The sequence below is a fragment of the Aquarana catesbeiana genome, linkage group LG03 (assembly GCF_042186555.1).
Source record: "Aquarana catesbeiana isolate 2022-GZ linkage group LG03, ASM4218655v1, whole genome shotgun sequence".
In the NCBI taxonomy this organism is placed as follows: Eukaryota; Metazoa; Chordata; class Amphibia; order Anura; family Ranidae; genus Aquarana; species Aquarana catesbeiana.
Window position 1 is genome coordinate 543,630,298 of NC_133326.1, and position 19,540 is coordinate 543,649,837.

General features: G+C 44.0%; 1 protein-coding gene across 4 annotated transcripts in view; it reads left to right on the forward strand.

The window, feature by feature from the left end:
- Positions 1–8,690: 8,690 nt before the first annotated feature.
- Positions 8,691–19,540, forward strand: part of LOC141132716 (serine protease FAM111A-like) — a 104,824-nt gene continuing 93,974 nt past the window's right edge. For 2 of the 4 annotated variants that reach the window (XM_073621468.1, XM_073621469.1), the window contains exon 1: positions 8,691–8,888. The gene's annotated coding sequence lies outside the window, so the exon portion shown is untranslated. The remainder of the gene's footprint in view (positions 8,889–19,540) is intronic. The other 2 variants (XM_073621466.1, XM_073621467.1) reach the window with 2 other exon arrangements.

Genomic DNA, 19,540 nt, shown 5'->3' on the forward strand with positions numbered 1-19,540 from the left:
TTAGGATTGTGATTGATGAAGCAAAACATTACAACCATGTCCCTTTTTCATACACAGGGAAGTCTCAGCCAGGGGGTGGCCGGGCCGAGCCAGCTGGCTGATCTGCAGGTCCCTCCACTCCCCCTGAAAAGAGAAAGTGGCAGTAGGAGGAGTGCCCTAGAGGAGGCTACCAGAGGACTCTTTTGGAGGGCTACAGAGGTCCTGGGAGCACGACAGACCATGGAGGAGGACATTGCTGCCACCATTTCCTATAAAATGCAGAGGATGGAGGAGGGCCAACAAGTCTTGTGTGAGGCGCTCATATTGGAGGCTCTTAACAAAGGTATGAGGGGCCAAATGACAGCTCAGACACACCTTTGCAATGGTCCTCCTCCTCCTCCTGCAGGTCCTCCTCCTCGTCCTCCCTCTCCTCCAGGTCCTCACAGTCCTCCTCCAGGTCCTACTCCTCCTCCTGCCACATCTCCAACTGCACAGCCACAGCCCGGAATGAAGCGTGAAAGGAAGACCAGAAAGTGATGACCCTGGATCCAGTCTGGTCGGCCAAAAAAATGCAGCCTCTTGTGGTACCACAGCCTGGGGACACACATGTCATCTGCTGCTATCCGGATCTCTGCGAATTCTGGACCAGACTGCCCTCCCTTACATATGGACTCCTCAGGCCACCAATTTTGATGTTCAAGAATTGATGTCTGCCGTGGGGGTCCCAGGCTTCGCTAATTTCTCCTGTTGATCCAGTGTTGCCTTCCTCTTTGTTTGGTTCTGAGCCCTTAATAAAGGATTTTTGTTTTGAATTATACTCTCCTATGTGTTTTACTTCAAAAAGGACAGTTGGTTTGTGAGGATTCAGGTACATTTCAAATATACAATGTGAAATGAACAAGGGACACCAACACCAAACAATCTCCTTGAGATTAAATAATAAAAGATATCAATGGTGTTGGGGTAACTTGACACACAAAACACACACAAAAATATTCTGGAGTAAAAATAAAAATAGCATTGAACAAAGATCAGCCTTTGAAAAAATTCAAACATTAAAAAAAATAAAAGGCTTAAAATCCCCAAAAAAATTAAATAAAAAAAAAAATTCAGTCAGATGTGACAACTAATAACAATATATTCAGGGAATCCCAATAAAAAAACAAAAATAAAACTTTGTGAGAAGTGTGTGTGAATATGAGCAGCAAAACTACTTAATTCTTGTCACATTATAAAGAAGAAGAGAGTGCGCTGTATTAAACCATTTTTAACATTGCAGCGTGACGAAAGTGCTGTATCCATTGCGAACGCTAAGTTTACCAGAACGAGCTGTTCCGTCTTGGAATTTCTTCTGAGCATGTGTGGCACTTTGTGCGTCGGAACAGGCCACACACGGTCGGAATTGACGCGATCGGATTTTGTTGTTGGAAAATTTTATCTCCTGCTCTCCAACTTTGTGTGTCGGAAAATCCGATGGAAAATGCCCGATGGAGCCCACACACGGTCGGAATTTCCGACAACACGCTCCGAGTAATAAAACTTCATTTTCTTTGTAATGTTTTTTATTATAAAATTAAAAAAGGGCAACATAAAAGTAGTGTGATATTTGACATTGTTTTTGTAACACATCAATATCTGGGTGAATGGATGGATTAGCAATTCTCAATTAAAATGGAAAATTGTTATCAATACTCACCATAATTTTCCATTCCTGGTCCGTCCTCACGTCAGCACACTATGGGTTAACTGTTCCTCATTAACCCTCAGGACCACCTTCTTCCAGCGTTATAAATCCCTGTCCTCCCCTCCTCCTCATGTTATTTTGTAGCGGCGACAGGCCACTTAGGGAGGGAAGCAAAGTTGTGCTGACGTGAGGATGGACCAGGAAAGGAAAATTACGGTGAGTATTGATAACAATTTTCCATTTTCCTGGTCGTCCCCCCGTCAGCACACTATGGGATATACCAAAGTCAATATAGGGTGGGAAAGAAACGACAAAGACTCTTCTAATTCCATGCTTAACCACACTTTTAATTAATTGATCAAAGAAGTCGAAACTACTGCCGCTCCAAACGTCAAAGAGCTAGCGGTGACTACATCTAGTTTGTAGTGCCGAGCAAAAGTCTCACAGGAGCTCCAGCTAGCAGTCCTGCATATGTCTTCCACCGGGATCTTTGCTACGGACGCCCAAGAAGCTGCCATCCCTCTTGTAGAATGAGCCCGTATAGTCTGCGGAGGAGCAAGGCCCTGTTGCTTGTATACCAAGGAGATGGTCCTTGTGATCCAGGTGGATAAGATCCTTGATGGTGCTGCCTCCCCTTTCTTGGGTCCCGAAGGGAGGATGAACAAACTATTTGATTTGCGTATCTGTTGTGCCCTCTGAAGATATGTTGATAACAAGCCGACCATATCCAGAGGTCTCAAATCTAACTGGTTTGCCTGCTCTGGAGGTTGCGTAAAGCAAGGTAACACTGATTCCCAGTTTACATGAAAACTTGACACTACCTTAGAGGCTAGAGCTGAAGAGGGTCTCAGGATCACTCTGTCCGGATAAATAATGCAGAATGGTTCTTCACAGGATAAGGCTGCTAATTCTGATACCCTTCTGGCCGTTGTAATGGCCGTCAAGAAGACCAGTTTGATTGTCAGAGACCCCAGTGTGCATGAGTCCACTGGACTGAATGGGGGCTTCAGCAGCGCTTTTAGGACCGTGCCCAAGTCCCAAGTTGGGAAGAGGTTCTTTCTTGGTGGCCGTACTCTTATTGCGGCTCTGAGGAATTGTTTTATTAAAGGTTCCTTAGACCATCTATGTCCGGTGAAGCAGGTCAGGGCTGACACTTGGACTTTAATCGAGTTGTATGCCAAGCCTATAGTTAGTGCTGTCTGTAGAAATTCCAAAATATTTGCAATACCTGGAGTTAATGGGGAGAAATGATGCTGTAATGCAAAGTCCACAAATCTCCAGATCCTGGAATATGTGGTATTTGTTGTAGACTTCCTTGCCCCTAGTAAGGTAGCAATTACTTCCTCTGAGAGGCCCTGTGCCTGCAGTCGGGCCGATTCAACAGCCAGGCCATCAGCCACAATCTCTGTGGGTTGGGGTGCATTCATTGCTCCTGCTGTAACAAATCTCTCCTGAGGGGGAGGTGTACTGGTGGGGCTGATGCCATCTGCAGGAGCAGCGGAAACCATGGCCTCCTGGGCCAGAAGGGTACAATTAAGATGGCATGCACCTCTTCCTTCTCGATCTTCAGTAAGGTCCTCGTAATTAATGGGATTGGAGGAAACAGGTACACTAGGGGAAACCGCCACGTGATCGAAAAGGCGTCTTGGGCTATTGCCCCGTTTTACCTGAACCTCGTGACGAATTCTGGTACTTGAGCATTCGCTGGTGTGGCCATAAGGTCTACACTGGATGTTCCCCATTTGGCAAAAATTAGTTGAATATAGCGACTGCCGATTGCCCATTCTCCCTGGCTGGGAAATCTCCGGCTCAAGCGGTCCGCTATCTGGTTTTGACTGCCTGAAATGTACACTGCTGTTAAATCTTCCACATGAGTCTCGGCCCAGTGGAGAATCTTGGTTGCCACCTGGAGTAATGCCAGACTCCTGGTTCCCACCTGTCGGGTGATATATGCTACCGCCGTCTGGTTGTCCAACCGAAGCTTGACTCAAGCTCCCTGAATCATCCCCTTGAATGCCTTCAGGGCCATGTATACTGCTTGAAGCTCCAGTACATTGGAGTGTCTGGTTTCCGTCATGCTCCACCTGCCTTGAACCTGCTTGCCGAGGCAGTGAGCCCCCCAGCCCTGGAGACTGGCATTCGAAGTAATTACAATCCAGTCTCCCGGGCTGAGAGGCATGCCCCGTGACAGGGTTTCTGGCAAGGTCCACCAGTTCAGACTCTGTCAGATTCGTCCCGGTACCCAGAGCTTCTGGTCCAGTGACCGGCCATCCCATTGTCCCTGGGAGGACGTCTGGAAAGCTCTCATATGGAATCTTGCCCAAGGTAGCGCAGGGATAGTTGCGGTGAACATCCCCAACATTGTCATGCAGTCTCTTGCCGACAGTGTCGGAGCCTCCATTACCCTGTAGACACAGGCTTTTAGTTCGGCTACTTTGCGATGTGGTAGGAGAATCCGACCTGACTACGTGTCAAACACCATGCCTAAATACTCCATCCGTTGGGAAGGAATGAGATTGCTCTTCTGACTGTTTATTAGCCATCCAAAGTTGGACAGGATCGCTATCACCTTGTCGCGTTGTAGTGTCAGATGTTTGCTTGAACGTGCCACAAGAATGTTGTCTAAATAATTAAAAATCTTTATTCCTTGCAATCGGATAAATGCTATAGTCTCTAAAAGGATCTTGGAGAAAACCCTGGCAGCTGTGCTGATGCCGAAGGGCAGACATCTGAATTGATAATGTCTTTCCTCTATTGTGAATCTGAGGTACCTTTGATGATGTTTGTAGATTGGGACATGTAAGTAGGCATCTGCCAAATCGATCGATATTAGCCAATCTCCCTGTTGAACTACTGATGTTATTGTATATATTGATTCCATCTTGAATCTTTTGGGCATGATGAAAAGATTTAGGGACCTCAAGTCCAACACTGGTCTGAGCTCTCCGGATGCTTTGGGTACTAGGAATATTGGAGAATATACTCCCTTCCCCTGGCACTCCTGTGGCACTGGCATAATTGCTTGTTTTCGATATAATTCGACAACGTAGTCCTGCAGGCACTTGCGTTTCTTCGGATCCTGTGGATAATGAGTTTGGACAAAGATGTTTGGAGGTTGCCTTCGAAATGTTATCTTGTATCCATGTTTGACTGTCTGTCGGGTCCAACCTGGCTCCAACCTGGAGGATTTGGACGGAATGACTGTCAAAAAGACTTTTCAGACTTTTTGGCCGCCTGTCCTGCGGTTGACTTCACTTTGCGCAGAAAAGAGCTCTGTGTACCCCTCCATTGCGGTCTGTTGTATTCCCGGCCTGGAATCAAACTGACCCGACCAAAAAGGTTGCTGTCTTTTCTTAGAGGTCTGAGGTAACAGGCCTGACTTTCCACCTGTGACCCGCTTGATTGCCTCCTCCAGGGTCTTTCCGAACAACATCTTACCATTGTATGGAAGATTGCATAGCGCCTGTTTAGATGCCGTATCTGTGGTCCAATGTCTGAGCCATAACGCCCTCTTTGTGGTCACTGCGTGTGCCATCAATCTCGCCATTAATCTTACCAGATCGATCGAAGATTCGGCCAAAAAGGCTGCAGTCAGGTTGAGTTCCTCCAGTGCGTCTGTCTTTCTATCCATCGGATCTCTAAATGTTGTAAAATCTTCCATCGGGAAGGAGACATGCCTTGCAAGGCGTTGTAGGGCTGCATCTATCCCTGGTGCCGATTCCCAAAAAGAGGCATCTGATGGGTTAAAGGGATAGAGTTTATTAAAGCAATTTTGGATTCTCGCCTTTCTCTCTGGCTTCTCCCATTCATCCTCCATCAATTCCTGGATTTCTTCCATAAATGGGAAAGATGGCCCCTGTTTCCTTAAATTAGGAAAAAATCTCTTAACCTTCTCTGGAGGTTTTGAGTCCTTCTATGGCCTCCTTTATGGCCGTAACATATGGCTCAATCAGATGATAGTCGAACAAATGCTTGGGCATGTCCTCTGTCTCTGATGAGGAATCTGATAAGGTCACACATATGCTTGACGATCTTTGCGTTTGACCTGTGGAGGTGCCTGGTCTAGGGTCCTCTTTAGAGCAGGATGCGCTGGAGGCTAGCTGCATACTTTCGGTCACTGCTTCCTGTATATAATCCTTAACCTCTGGGCTTCTGCTTCCTTATCCGTGGCCACATCTTTTATGCATTTGGCACATTGAAGTTTCCCGGCAATAGCTGGTGCTGCGTAAGCCCAGAATAAGCCCTCTGCCGGTCTCCCGGATTGTCGTGGTTCTACCGCTGAGGATTTGCTGCAGCTTGGACCACTAGGAGATCGATCCCTCCGTTTGGAGTGGGACCTAGAACGGTGGTGGGACTTTTCATTCCGGGAATGTCTTTTTTTAGGGCTCTTGCTCCTAAAAAAGATTAAGCAACATGTTACTTGCGTGTGCGGCACTCTTTTGCAGTATTTTGTCCCCCGTAGACCCCTCCTACCTTTCCGCAGATCTTTATGCCTTCTGTGGCGAGCTCATGGCTACAGATGAACGAGAGAACAATAGGTTAAACAATAGACGCATCCCAGTAACTATCCTCTTCCTCTCCCTTAAAATTTTTTTTTGTCCTACTCCTTTAAATCGTCGGCCATCTTACCTGCAGCAAAACAAGCTGAGAAGTGCAGGCTGACAGAGAGGCCGATGGTAGTAACAGCAAACAATTCAGCCAAACCTGGCTGGGAAGGAAGAGCAAGCAGAGAGTGTAAGAAGCACATAAGTCATTTAAAAAAGTTTGGAGATAAGGACCGTGAAATCACCTACGGGAATCCTCTGCAACACACAGCGATCAGCGCCTGCCACCGCTGTGGTGTCCGGCTTTATGGTGTGCTGCTTTCTCCAGCAATGCATGGCCGCTCCCGCTAAGCCCCGCCCCCAGTGAGGTCATTCGGCGGCGAACAAGGCTCCAGAGGGGAAAATGCAGGTAAAAATCCTCTTCAGCTCTCCACAGTTTAAGTGTGTCCTTTAGACAACAAATGCCCACAGCCTGGCACAAGGCGTCCAGTGTCATAAGAGGCTTTACCTCTATCATTCTGGACCCTCCAACCCCAGGAGAGGCTCAACCTGGGGGGGAAAGGTTGGGTAGGGGGGTATAAGCTGGAATTCAGTCCGGTGGTCTGGCGACCAATGAAAAAAGAACATGAGGGGGAGGGGAGGACAGGGATTTATAACGCTGGAAGAAGGTGGTCCTGAGGGTTAATGAGGAACAGTCAACTCATAGTGTGCTGACGTGAGGACGGACCAGGAAAGCAAAGTTCCACCCATTTAAAAGTCGGAAGCTACAAAAAGTGTAGCTGCTGACTTTTAATAAACAGAGACTCACCTGTCTCACGGTCCAGTGATGAGGCTGCCTGAAGCCTCGCTTCTGTCCCCCTCCCCTCTGCGGTGCCTGCGCACACTGCGCACGTGCGATCGGCACTGCGCGTTATGAATGGCCGGGCAATCTTCTGGGCCCTTCAATGTGTCCCAGAACATTGCAGGGAGGGGGAGAGGTGAACTTCCGTGGCGCCAGGAGAGGAAGTGGGAGCTGGGTACCTGTGAAAACAAGGATCCCCCCCCCCACCAAAAAAATGACATGCCAAAATGGCTTGTCAGGGGGTCACGAGTACTTAAAGCAGAAGTTCCATTTTTGGGTGGAACTCCGCTTTAATTCAGATATTTTGGTTCTAATTTTTCCCTTTGAGTGGGAGAATTTTCTTTGGGAAGATAAAACTTATAAAAGTTCAGTAATGAAACACTGTTAAAATGTTCTTCAGCTGCATGTGTTTGCTACGTGCAAAAGCATTTTTACAAAGTGGAATCTGTTCATTTTTTTTTTTTTTTTTTTTCAGTTTGCTGGCTAACTTTAGAGAGGTTGTTCCCTTACGTCTCACTCCCAACTATTGAAAGATGATCAGCAAAATCATCTACATTCTATGCAAAATGTAAAAAAAAGCTTCCACTTTAAGAACCTACTGTGATGTGTGCTGGCTCCACCCATAGACAGACAAATGTCTTCCAATCACAGCACAATGTGCAATCCAGCCGCCTGTGTTTCTTCCCACTTCCCTCCTTTTTTTGTTTTTTTACTCTCTATTTCCCAATAACACGTCAGTCTGAGTGTGGATTGTATAGAAGACAAAGCTGCATCTGCTCAGTCAGGTTTCTCCATATTTTCCCATCTGTAAAACTTCTATCACCTGCCAGGTAAGAACAATAAATTATTTAGTGCCAGGTTCACTTAGCTGCCATTTTTTTTCTAGGAAAGACTTTGATGCCCATGCATTTACCATACGTGGCAAAACATTTTGACATTTGCATAACTTTCTAAGAAGCCAACTCAGTGCTTGTATTGGTGCATGCTAGTATGCATTCCAAACTAGCACATTATGTTAAACTTACCTTAAAACAGAGCTCTTCCAGAGCCGAGATGTCGGAGCTGAAGGCGCTCCCATCTTCACCTGTCTTGCTTCCGGACTCTGGCTCTGTGACTGGCCGGAGCCACAATGACGTCATGCGTGCGGGAGCTGATGATTACAGCACAGGGCTTTGAAGGAACGGCACAGGTTCCTTCAGAGCACAAGCGCCAGTGATTTCATTGGCTGCATGTACCGTAAATATCTCCTAAACGTGCCCATTTAGGAGATATTTACACTAACTATAAGTAAGCCTTATTATAAAAGTTAGTGTTGGAAGTTTACTTCAACTTTAATTTAATTTAATATGACATTCACCAAACATTAACTGCAGGTGAATATACCTAGCTCAGGTGTTTTTTTTTTTTTTAGTTTTGGAAAAATCTGAATTTTTACAAATTTTTACAAAGTGGAATCTGTTCATTTTTTTTTTTTTTTTTTTTCAGTTTGCTGGCTAACTTTAGAGAGGTTGTTCCCTTACGTCTCACTCCCAACTATTGAAAGATGATCAGCAAAATCATCTACATTCTATGCAAAATGTAAAAAAAAGCTTCCACTTTAAGAACCTACTGTGATGTGTGCTGGCTCCACCCATAGACAGACAAATGTCTTCCAATCACAGCACAATGTGCAATCCAGCCGCCTGTGTTTCTTCCCACTTCCCTCCTTTTTTTGTTTTTTTACTCTCTATTTCCCAATAACACGTCAGTCTGAGTGTGGATTGTATAGAAGACAAAGCTGCATCTGCTCAGTCAGGTTTCTCCATATTTTCCCATCTGTAAAACTTCTATCACCTGCCAGGTAAGAACAATAAATTATTTAGTGCCAGGTTCACTTAGCTGCCATTTTTTTTCTAGGAAAGACTTTGATGCCCATGCATTTACCATACGTGGCAAAACATTTTGACATTTGCATAACTTTCTAAGAAGCCAACTCAGTGCTTGTATTGGTGCATGCTAGTATGCATTCCAAACTAGCACATTATGTTAAACTTACCTTAAAACAGAGCTCTTCCAGAGCCGAGATGTCGGAGCTGAAGGCGCTCCCATCTTCACCTGTCTTGCTTCCGGACTCTGGCTCTGTGACTGGCCGGAGCCACAATGACGTCATGCGTGCGGGAGCTGATGATTACAGCACAGGGCTTTGAAGGAACGGCACAGGTTCCTTCAGAGCACAAGCGCCAGTGATTTCATTGGCTGCATGTACCGTAAATATCTCCTAAACGTGCCCATTTAGGAGATATTTACACTAACTATAAGTAAGCCTTATTATAAAAGTTAGTGTTGGAAGTTTACTTCAACTTTAATTTAATTTAATATGACATTCACCAAACATTAACTGCAGGTGAATATACCTAGCTCAGGTGTTTTTTTTTTTTTTAGTTTTGGAAAAATCTGAATTTTCTACTTTCTGTATCTTGTATAGTGTAAAAACTGCTGAGTTTCATTTCTAAGTTTGAAAAGGCCCGCCAAAATAACTTCAGCCAAAGAATTTTCAGAGTCCTGTACGTTGCTGGGATTGAGCAGCAGATGGTGCTACTGCAAAGCTGAATAGAAAATTCAGAATCCTGAGTTACTTTACTTCTTCGTCTCTATTTACAGTAATATGGCACAGCTGCCAATCACCACCAACATCCAGCACGGTCCCAGGATTTGGTGATTTGTCTATATACAAGGAAAGAAGATGGGAATTTGCATTAGGCATGTCAGTGTGAATAATAATAACAAATTAAATGATGAATAAAGTATATGTATGGCTCTGAATTATTTTGATTTAATGTCTCAATCATAGAAAGTGGTCCATGATTAGGGGAAACATAATATATTATATCAAGAAATAATAATATACATAATATAATCATAAAAAATGTATATATCAAATATAATAATAAAGTATTTAATACAAATAATCAACGAACATGATTGGTATCATGGACCACTTTATATGATTGAGACATTAAATCAAATTAATTCAGAGCCATACATACTTTATTCATCATTTATTATTATTATTCACAATGACATGCCTCATACAAAGCCCCATCTTCTTTCCTCTTTTCTCCACAAACATATTTAGGGATGGAGATATTCCATTGATTAATTATACAGTGCCTTGCAAAAGTATTCACCCCCTTGGCTTTTTACCTACTTTGTTACATTACAGCCTTTAGTTCTATGTTTTTTTTAAATTTGAATTATATGTGATAGATCAGAACACAATAGTCTAATGCCCTGTACACACGGTCGGACTTTCCAACGGAAAATGTGCAATCGGAGCTTGTTGTTGGAAATTCCAATCGTGTGTGGGCTCCATCGGACTTTTTCCATTGGATTTTCCGACACACAAAGTTTGAGAGCAGACTATAAAATTTTCTGACAACAAAATCCGATCGTGTCAATTCCGACCGTGTGTGGACAATTCCGACGCACAAAGTGCCACGCATGCTCAGAAGAAATTCCGAGACGGAACAGCTCGGTCTGGTAAAATTAGCGTTCGGAATGGATATAGCACTTTCATTAGGCTGCAATGTTTAAAATTGTTTAATACAGCACACTCTCTTCTTCTTTGACACAAAAAAAGAGAGGAAAGTGCACCCAAAATAAGCCACGTCCATAAATCATTGAGGATACAAAATAAGGTAGTACTAATATTCAGCAGTACTGAGTATTACCAGGGAGGCGGACTTTTTAGGCTAAGAAACAGTGGAGAAGATATAGCAGTATAAAAAATATTAATTTATTGAGAAATACAAATATCTAAAAAACAATGACAACTGTAACATATAGCATCTATGATTATTGTGCAGTGAGCCCTTGTAAGTCTACGCGTTTCACCGTTAGGCTTCCTCAGGACACGGCCAAGGTTCACAGATGAGACAGAGAAGGGAATATGTCTCTCTATCTAAAATGAGATATAATGTCATTAGACACACACAAACACATAAACAAACTGTTAACGATAAAAATCATGCGCTAAGCAACTGCGAGCATAGGAAAGAACACCAAGCCAGTACCTTAAATTGGAATGCAAAATCATGCAAGTCACGGTAGCATGAGAAAGTTTAATCAGCAGTAAGAAAGCTGAAATGAAAGCAAATGCAACCAGCGTCAATCAGCGAGAATATGCATTTGGGCAGAGAAAACTTTCTAGGTTGGTTTGTTAAAAAATGAGACTTACCATATTAGATATAGCTAAATATCTCAGCAGGGGCATGTAAACAATATTCCTAATTAAGGGAGCAGCCATTAGAGGGAGGAGGGCCATGCACCACTTAGATCCTGGATTTAGTATCAGCAATGCTGAAGGCTCAATACAATCCCATCACTGCATCTATAAATATATTTATTTATTTATAGTAAGTCTCATTTTTTAACAAACCTAGAAAGTTTTCTCTGCCCAAATGCATATTCTCGCTGATTGATGCTGGTTGCATTTGCTTTAATTTCATCTTTCTTACTGCTGATTGAACTTTCTCATGCTACCGTGACTTGCATGATTTTGCATTCCAATTTAAGGTACCGGCTTGGTGTTCTTTCCTATGCTCGCAGTTGCTTAGCACATGATTTTTATCGTTAACAGTTTGTTTATGTGTTTGTGTGTGTCTAATGACATTATATCTCATTTTAGATAGAGAGACATATTCCCTTCTCTGTCTCATCTGTGAACCTTGGCCGTGTCCTGAGGAAGCCTAACGGTGAAACGCGTAGACATACAAGGGCTCACTGCACAATAATCATAGATGCTATATGTTACAATTGTCATTGTTTTTTAGATATTTGTATTTCTCAATAAATTTATATTTTTTATACTGCTATATCTTCTCCACTGTTTCTTAGCCTAAAAAGTCCGCCTCCCTGGTAATACTCAGTACTACCTTATTTTGTATCTCTTCTTCTTTATAATGCTAGAAGAATAAAGTAGTTTTGCTGCTCATATTTACATATTTACACAGACTTCTCACAAACTTCTTTCTTTATTATTTATCGTGATTCCCTCAATATATTTTGATTTGTCACATCTGACAAAAAAGATATATATTATTATTTTTTTGGTTTGTCTTTTTTTCAAGGCTGATCTTTTTTTTTTTTTTACTCCAGAATATTTTGGTGTGTGTTTTGTGTGTCAAGTTACCCCAACACCATTATTATCTTGTATTATTTAATCTCAAGGAGATTGCTTGGTGTTGGTGTCCCTTGTTAATTTCACAGTAGTATTGAAATGTACCTGAATCCTCCCAAACAAACTGTCCTTTTGGAAGGAAAACACACATAGGCGAGTATAATTGCAACAACAATTCCTTTATTAACCACTTCCCGCCCGGCCTATAGTGGATTGACGTCCGGGAAGTGGTTCCGTTATCCTGACTGGGCGTCATATGACATCCAGCAGGATAACATGCCGCCGCGTGCCCGCGGGGCCGCGCATCGCGGCGATCGGTGGATACCTGGACATCCACATGTTGCCCCTTCCCTGGTGGTCCTAGTGGCGATCCCTGGTGGTCCAGTGTGGTGATCTGAGGGGGGGCTGCGCTGATAAATAATCAGCGCAGATCCCCCCTGTCAGGAGGGCCGCCACCATTGGTGCCACCTCATCGGTGCCCATCAGTGCCGCTGTATCAGTGCCCGTCAGTGCAGCCATATCAGTGCCCGTCATTGAAGAAGAAAACGTACTTATTTACAAAAAATTTTAACAGAAACAAAGAAAAACTTGTTTTTTTTTCAAAATTTTCGGTCTTTTTTTATTTGTTGCGCAAAAAATAAAAACTGCAGAGGTGATCAAATACCACCAAAAGAAAGCTCTATTTGTGGGAACAAAATGATAAAAAATTTGTTTGGGGACAGTGTAGCATGACCGCGCAATTGTCATTCAAATTACAACAGCGATGAAAGCTGAAAATTGGCCTGGGCGGGAAGGTGTCTAAGTGCCTGGTATTGAAGTGGTTAAGGGCTCAGAACCAAACAAAGAGGGAGGCAACGCTGGATAAACATAATAAATTGGCGAAGCCTTTGACCCCCAGGGCAGACATCAATTATTTTACATCAAAATTGGTGGCCTGAGGAGTCCATATGTAAGGGAGTGCAGTCTGGTCCAGAAGTCCAAGGGATCATGAAAGCAGCAGATGACATGTATGTTCCCAGGCTGTGGTACTACAAGAGGCTGCATATTTTGCCAGACCAGACTGAACCCAGGGCCATCACTCTCTGGTCTTCCTTCCACGCTTCCTTCCCGGCTGTGGCTCTGGTGTTGGAGGTGTGGCAGGAGGAGGAGTAGGACCTGGAGGAGGAGGATGAGGAGGAGGACTATGGGTGAGGTGACAAATGTGGGTTGCACATGTGAGTTGGCCCCTCAACCCCTTATTTAGAGCTTCCAAAATTAAAAACTCACATAGGAGTCGTTGGCCCTCCTCCATCTGCATCATTTTGCATGCAGTTTTGGCAGCAAAGTCCTCCTCCACACTGTGGGGTGTTCTGAGGGCCTCAGTTGCCTTCCAAAATAGGCCTATGGCAGCCTCCTCCAGGTTACTCCTCTTCCTGCCACTTTGTCTTTGAAGGTGGAGGGTAGGGACCTGGGTATCAAGCAGCCTGCTTGGCCCGGCCACCTCCTGGCTGAGACTTCCCTGTGTATGAAAAAGGGACATGGTTTTAGTTTTTGCTTCATCAATCACAATCAGAAATTAGTACTCCAAACTAACATCTATTTAACATCATTGATTGGACAACCAGAAATATTTAGAAGAATGCTATACCTGGCTCCAGCTGGGCTCCTCCACATGTTGCTGCCTGGAAGGCCCAGGTTGGACCTCAGAAGCCTCAGCTGGGAGGGAAGGAAGCATGGAAGGAAGAGTGGAGAGTGCTGGCCTGGGTTCAGTCTGACCTGCCAGAAAATGCAGCCTGTCATAGTACCACAGCCTGGGGACATAAATGTCATCTGTTGCTCCTGATCTCTGGGAATCCTGGACCTTCTTGTGCTCCCTTAGATAAGTGCTCCTCAGGCCACCAATTAGGATCTTCAAATAGGTGATGTCTGCCGTGGGGATCACCGACTTCACAAATTGCAGCAAATTATCCAGCGCTGCCTTCCTCTTTGTTTGGTTCTTATATTCGGGGTGGTTTATCTGCCACAGACAGGGCAGCTCCCTGAACATATCTATGAAGCTTGGCATAAAGTCATGATCCTTCAAGATATCCATTTTAACTGCAAGACACAACACAAGACAAACCCTAATGTCAGCCTAAAGTCTTCTAAACTTGTCCAAATACAGGCCTCAATCTAGAAGCAGTATAGGCCCAATTGTAAATCTTACCTTCGTTATCACGATCGGCGCCTCTGTTACTCCTTCCTCCGCTCACAGATCGTACGTACTACGCACGCATGTTACGCTTTATAGACACTGCGCATGCGTGAAACCCTGCCCGCCCCTGACGTTCTTTCTAGTCTATTCCCCGCCCCTTCTCGTTTGTCGCAGTGGGGAAGAGCACATGGCGGAGACAGAGCAGGTGTCTGATAATTACAGCAACGAGGAGGAGGAGGAGGAAAGCCCGGAGCCTGAAACATCCCAATCCAGAAGGAGACGATTTAAGGCATCAAATATGTCCTTTGTGGAGATGGTGGAGATGGTCGACATCCTGAAGAAGGCCGACTATGACGGGAAGTATGGACCTTACCCCAACCCCAATGTCAGAAAGGCCAAGATCATGGCGAAAGTGGTCAAGAGTCTGCACCGGAATTTCGGGGTACAACGATCCAAGGATCAGCTCAGGAAGCGGTGGTCGGACCTCAAAATCAGGGAGCACGAGCAGTACAGAAGGATCAGGAGAGTGCTGCAAAAAAGTAAGTAGTTGTCCTGTGTTCCTATTCTTTATTTTTCTTACATTCGTGCTGCTCCATGTGCTTTTCTTAACTGTTATACAGTTTAAAATGGCAACTTTCATGTTCATGGGCACATTATTCGTTCGTATGAAACATTGTTAAAACATCTTAAAATAAGTTTGTTGTGTAGATGGATTTGTAACTAGAATGTAATGCAAACTAGATTCTGTGTAAGGAGAGGACACTCAGCAGCTGTTTACACATCTGGACGCTGGAGCACTAGTGTGGGACACAAGAACACCCTTTTTATTAGGGGGCCCCACACAGGTGCTCCAGTGTATACTATAGGGGTGACTCCATCTGTGAAGCTTGTACAAAACAGGTAAGTATTCAAGCTTGACAAAGGACAACATTTTTTCTTCATCTTGGAACTCTGACAGAAGAGACAATTGTAACCCACTTCCAAGCAATGTTTCATATTCCGATTTCTGCCATCAAATATCTGTGTGTTAAGTATACCGATTTTTTTTTTACATAGGGGAGAAAAGACTCGGAGGACACCCCTCATCCGAGGGGACCACAGACCTCCCACCTCAGGAAGAAGTGGAGACCCACCAAAGACAACAGGAGGAGGAGGAGGAAGGAGATGTGGTGGAAATTGTCACCACAACAGGTAAGTGTCTGCGACCACAGGCTCAGGTAAGAGATGGATGCTGGCATATTTATAATACATGGTGTGTTTTTGTTTCTATGTTTTTAGGTGATCGTGATGTTGTGGATCCAGGTCATTTCACCTCTGAAAGTGCACAGATCCTGATCAGGGAGATTATGGGGTGTAATAGGGACTTGGAAAACATCCAGAAAAACATCAATGATGTTCAACAAAAAATGAAGAACATCATTGATGTTTTAGGGAGAGTTTAAAACCCCTCCAAATCCCTTCCCTTTTTTGTGTTTTTTGGGATCGAAAAATTTCTAACATTTTTTGACATATTTGAGAAAAGCCAAATTTTGAAGATGCACACAGTGTGTCAACATGTGCTATCTGCCATCACTGGAGATCAATGTATGTGTTTTGGGGGTGCAACCCCGTCCTCAATAATAAAGTAGCTGGGAGGAAGGGGCTGCACCCCCAAAACATGTCCCTTGATCCCCCGTGATGGCAGCTAGCACATGTTGACATTCGGCAATTTGTGTGCATCTTCAAAATTTGGCTTTTCTAGGGGTGACTTCACTCCATCTGAACGCAATATCAAACACAGTTTACAAATACTCATGTCTGATATTGCCTTCAATTTCTTTAAAAGTTGAACTTTGTAAGTTCCAGATTTGTGTCTTTCTTGTTGGTTTTAAACATGCCTGTTTTACCTTAAATGGACATTTCTACTTTTAGTAATGTGACCCAAAAAATTGTTATACAACAAACATGTTGGTTTGTTTTAAAAACCTTTTCTAAATGCACATGTGATTGTGCTGGTATTAAAAAGATTGATAATCAAGAATTTGTGGATTATTGTTTCAATGCTCCCAAATTGGTGTTTTCTGTGACAATGGGGGTTATTTCCTAAGGGAAAATCCACTTTGCACTACAAGTGCAGTTTCAGTGCAGTTTCAAGTGCACTTGTAGTGCAAAGTGTCTTTGCCTTTAGTAAATAACACCCAACAGTGCTTTGTAATGTTACACAATCACGCCATTTTCAGGACTCACCACATTTCTGTCAGGGTCAGTTAAAAGAAACACAAGCAGTAAATGTCACCAAAGATTTTAGTAGTTAAAATGATTTGTTTATTTTAAAAATGTTTCAGACATTGTCTGGCATATTGATGGCCCCCCTACCCGCAAAGTAATCAAGGTATCTAAGACGGACCTCACGGGCACTCAGGGGGGGCAAGCCAGGGCGGCCACTTTCAAGCGCCGCCAGGGTTGGTTCATTATGAATTCCAGCCTCAGGCCCAACTGAGGCAGCATAGCTGGCAGAATTTTGCCTTAAAAAGTTGTGTAGAACACAGCACGCCAGGATGATATGATTCAGTTTGTACTCCGCCATGTGTATGGGTGTAAGAAATAGGCGGAACCGGCTGGCCATGATTCCAAATGTGTTCTCCACCACTCTTCTGGCTCTGGCCAGCCGGTAATTAAAAACCCTCTGGTCCGGGGTGAGGGTCCTCATAGGGAATGGCCGCATAAGATGGTCCCCCAGTGCAAACGCTTCATCCGCAACGAAGACAAATGGGGGTCCTTCCACATTGTCTTCTGGAGGTGGCAAGTCCAAGCTGCCATTCTGGAGACCCCTGTAGAACTCTGTCTGGGCGATGACTCCACCATCGGACATCCGGCCATTCTTCCCCACATCCACATACAGGAACTCATAAGTAGCCGACACCACCACCAACATCACAATACTATTGAACCCCTTGTAGTTGTAATAGTATGACCCCGAGTTGGGTGGTGGGATGATGTGGACGTGTTTCCCATTAATTACCCCTCCGCAGTTAGGAAAGTCTCACCATTGGGCAAAGTGGGAGGCCACAGTCTGCCATTCCTGTGGTGTAGAAGAAAACTGTGGAGTCAAACAAGAAAAAAAAATTAATCATTTTGCACCTAAACAGGGAAAGCAGATTAGACACAAACATTCTTGCCCAACATCAGTATAACATTTATTTTAGGGAGTTTTGAAAGACCAAGGTATAAGGTCCACCTATCAGATCCCCCCCCCCCAATGGGCCATTTCGAACATTTTAGGGGGGGAGATCTTTTGGACAGGTAACCCTCTCCACTTCATTGAGAGATGAATGCCTAAATAATGTGTATTACTTTGGCCAGCCCCTCCTTACTTACACTATTGACAGCCCACTGGACAGGTAAGAAGTGTCATAATACAAAGATATAAATACACACTGTACACATTTTAGCACATTTGGACATTCTGCTATTACCTATCAAGATAATAATAGTATACAAAAAAATTAAACTGTACCATTTGAAAGTATACAGGCATGCCCTTGCACTACATGCTTTGGGGAATTCATCCATAAATCTGACAAAAGAGATGGCTATAGTGTGTATGGGTTTGGCAAAGTCAGCAGATAGAGGATTGAGGATAGATAGAGAATTGGTATCAGCTGACTTAGCAGTTGGGGGAGGGAGGGTTCCAAATGATTTGGGGACCCAAAAAAAAGCCTCTGGAACTCTGCCTGAATTTAAAGCACAAATCACATTTTGACACATTTTAGGGGGTATTTAGGGTAAAGCACTACTATGGAGCTGATAAAATACATTGTTAAGTGACTACATGAGGTGAATATTAGGGCCAGGAGACCATGCTGGGGAGGTAAGTGAAGGCAAATATGTATGAAGGACAAAAAAAAAAAATTACATAAAAATCCAGCATGCATGAGGACAAAGGGGACATTCACAGCATATTACAATCATGGTCATTAGGGAATGAGGAAAGAAATATAATACATTAGCAAACATTATATACAATAAAATGTGATGTTAAAGGATAAAAATCTTACCTAAATATACTCCTTCTGCAGGACCTGGATGATGGCAGAACAGGTCTCTGGGATAATGATCCCCAGAGCCTGGGGGGAGATGCCTGTCGAGAACTTCAAGTCCTGCAGGCTTCTCCCCGTCGCCAAGTACCGCAGGGTGGCGACGAGCCTCTGCTCCGGAGTGATGGCTTGCCTCATGCAGGTATCCTGCCTGCTGATATAGGGGGTCAGCAATGCCAACAAACGGTGAAATACGGGGTCCGTCATCCTGAGAAAGTTCCTGAAATCATCAGGATTATTCTCACGGATCTCACGGAGCAAAGGCATATGACAGAACTGGTCACGCTGAAGCAACCAATTCTTGGTCCATGAACTCCTCCCCACCCTGTTCATGGACTGGACTTGTGTCAAGGTAAGGACCCCAACACCAAGCCCCCGCACAGCACGAACTCTACGAAGAGTGCGTATACGCAACATGGCTAGAAAACGGTCGGCTGCTCAGAACAAAGTAACAGAACGCACTGAAGAACAGCAAGGCCTGTGAAGAGCGACCTGAAAAACAGCAACGAGCGGACAAGATCGCACAGGATAATCCAATACGAACTGACTGCACGCACTGAAGAGCAGATACAAACCCACAAGCACAAACTGAACAGCAGAAAACGATCTGAAAACCACGAGTCTGAAAAAGCGCGAATCGTCTCTCACCAAACTTTTACTAACACGAGATTAGCAAAAGGAGCCCAAAGGGTGCCGCGCTTGGTTCAGAACTGCCCTTTTCTAGTCTCGTACGTCACCGCGTTCTTGGTGATCGGAAATTCCGACAACTTTGTGCGACCGCGTGTATGCAAGACAAGTTTGAGCCAACATCCGTCGGAAAAAATCCATGGATTTTGTTGTCGGAATGTCCGATCAATGTCCGATGATGAAGTAAAATTAGAAAAATATATACATAAAACTATTTTTCAGAAATAAAAAACTGATAATTGGCATGTGCGTATCTATTCAGCCCCTTTGTTATGAAACCCATAAAAAGCTCTGGTGCAACCAATTACCTTCAGAAGTCACATAATTAGTGAAACGATGTCCACCTGTGTGCAATCTAAGTGTCACATGATCTGTCATTACATATACACACCTTCTTG